Source organism: Austrofundulus limnaeus, unplaced genomic scaffold, assembly GCF_001266775.1.
Source record: "Austrofundulus limnaeus strain Quisiro unplaced genomic scaffold, Austrofundulus_limnaeus-1.0 Scaffold850, whole genome shotgun sequence".
Taxonomy (NCBI): Eukaryota; Metazoa; Chordata; class Actinopteri; order Cyprinodontiformes; family Rivulidae; genus Austrofundulus; species Austrofundulus limnaeus.
The window spans coordinates 109,854-112,077 of NW_013953252.1; the positions used below are offsets into that span (position 1 = coordinate 109,854).

The 2,224-nt window shown below is 39.0% G+C and overlaps 1 protein-coding gene across 1 annotated transcript in view; it reads left to right on the forward strand.

Moving 5' to 3' along the window:
- LOC106532914 (unconventional myosin-Ic) overlaps nt 1-2,224 on the forward strand; it is a gene marked incomplete in the record, with an annotated part of 69,009 nt that overhangs the window by 57,157 nt on the left and 9,628 nt on the right.

Here is a 2,224-nt window from a genome sequence, read left to right on the forward strand (position 1 = left end):
GTCGTGGTAGCAACATGCTATGTGTTTACATCCATCGCCGCCATGTTTGTAATGACTTATCACAAGAACAAACGTATTCAAACACCGCAGTTGCAAACCTGTTTTTTCGACATTGACAGAATATCGACAAAGTTTTGCGCACATTTGCAATGGAAACGCAGCTAGAGAGGGACCCTCCTTAGTCTGCTCTAGTCTTATTTTACACTCCCACCCCTCATGCTCAAAAACACAGAGTTTGGACTGTTAGCTAACTACCAGAAAAAAGACAATGAGGAAAAGCTGTGATGCTACTGAGTGTACAAAGTGGGCAAACCTAATGAGCTGTAGGTTATTGGGTGGATATGGTCGAGTCAAATTTATTCATTTCATTAAAAAAACAAACAAAACATTTCGCACACAACAATATGAAATGAATATGGCTGAATATGAATATAAATGGCTGAATATGCCATTTAGCAGTTTTAGCATTTGGCAACATCTGAATAACAGTAGTGTTTATAGAAGGAAGTAAACTCATGAATGAATGAATGAATGAATGAATGAATGAATGAATGAATGAAACTATGTGCAATTAAAACATAAACATAAAAACATTTGATGCATTGCACCAGATTTAGCCTACGGCTAATTTACATCTGCAATCCTCAACACAACATCCAACGATGATAAAAACAAGAAGAGAAAATAACAGCAAAATTAAAACAATACAAAATAAAACATTTTACAATCAACAATAAAAATACATATAAACACCCCGCCCCACTCTCCAAACCACAATTAAATGGGTATATCACTAAACATTCAACAAAAAACCCACAACTCCCCCAAACCAAAAGCAAACTCTAAAATTGATTACCCAGTGCAATTCAGTGATTGCAACACTGAGTGGATTTAAGACTATTTTAAAACTAATAAAAGAACTACTGAATGAAACGTGCTCAGCTGCACCCTCCACACAAGATAATAGAATAATTTCACTCCAGCTCAAAACAGCAACAGGAAAAGTACCATTTCTACCATTTGTACTAGGGGTCGACCGATACCTCGGCCGGCCGATATTTTTGGCCGATATTTGTGTTTTTTCCCTTGTATCGGTATCGGCCGATACACTGTCCGTTCGGCCGATCCGTTCTTTGGGTCACGCGAGCGCATGTGTCCGCCCCTTCCCCCGGGGAGAGCGCAGCAGCTAATGTTGTGAGACAGAGTGCTAACAACAACAAAGGTGAGTTATGATCTGGGTGAGTTTTATCTCTGTATACCACCGAAGCCTCACCTAACCCTACTGAATTGGATGATTTTTTTAAAGATATTAAAATCCCTTCACTAAGTTCTGACCTATCTAACGAGTTGGAAAGAGGTTTCTCTTTGGCTGAGATAAACTCTGCAATTAAAAATATGCAAAATGGAAAATCTCCAGGTCCAGATGTTTTCCCGGCAGAATTCTTTAAGAAATTTTCGGATCTACTTTCTCCCCTGTTGCTATCAGTTTTTGAGGAATCCTTGGCTACACAATTATTGCCACTGTCTATGCGTCAGGCAGTAATTTCCTTGCTTTTAAAGAAGGATAAAGACTCCTTGAGCTGCAGTTCATATCACCCAATATTGCTTTTAAATACTGATGTGAAAATTCTTACAAAGATGTTGGCAAAACGAGTCGAACAGATTATCCCCACAATTGTTGCACCTGACCAGACCGGTTTTATTAAAAATCATCAATCCTTCTTTAATATCAGGCGGTTGTTTAATGTGTTGTATACTTCTGCTCCGCCCGGTCACAACTGCAATGAAATTTTAATCTCGCTGGACGCCGAGAAAGCGTTTGACTGGGTGGAGTGGAACCATCTTCTTAAGACCTTAGAGATGTTTAACTTCGGCCCTAAATTTGTTTCATGGGTGAAGTTGATATATACCTTGCCAATGGCAGCAGTACGCACTAACAGTAATCTATCCAGCTATTTTGAATTGGAACGTGGTACGAGACAGGGGTGCCCATTCTCGCCACTCTTATTCGCAATTGCGATTGAACCACAGTGGCTTTACGGAACAACCCTAAGATTAAAGGTATTAATCGGTTTGGCACTGAACAAAGTTTCCTTATATGCAGATGAAACTCTTCTTTTTATTTCAGATCCCTTGTCCAGTATTCCTGAGTTACTTCTTTTACTTCAAAAGTTTGGAAACATATCTGGTTATAAGGTTAACCTTCAAAAAAGTGAATTGATGC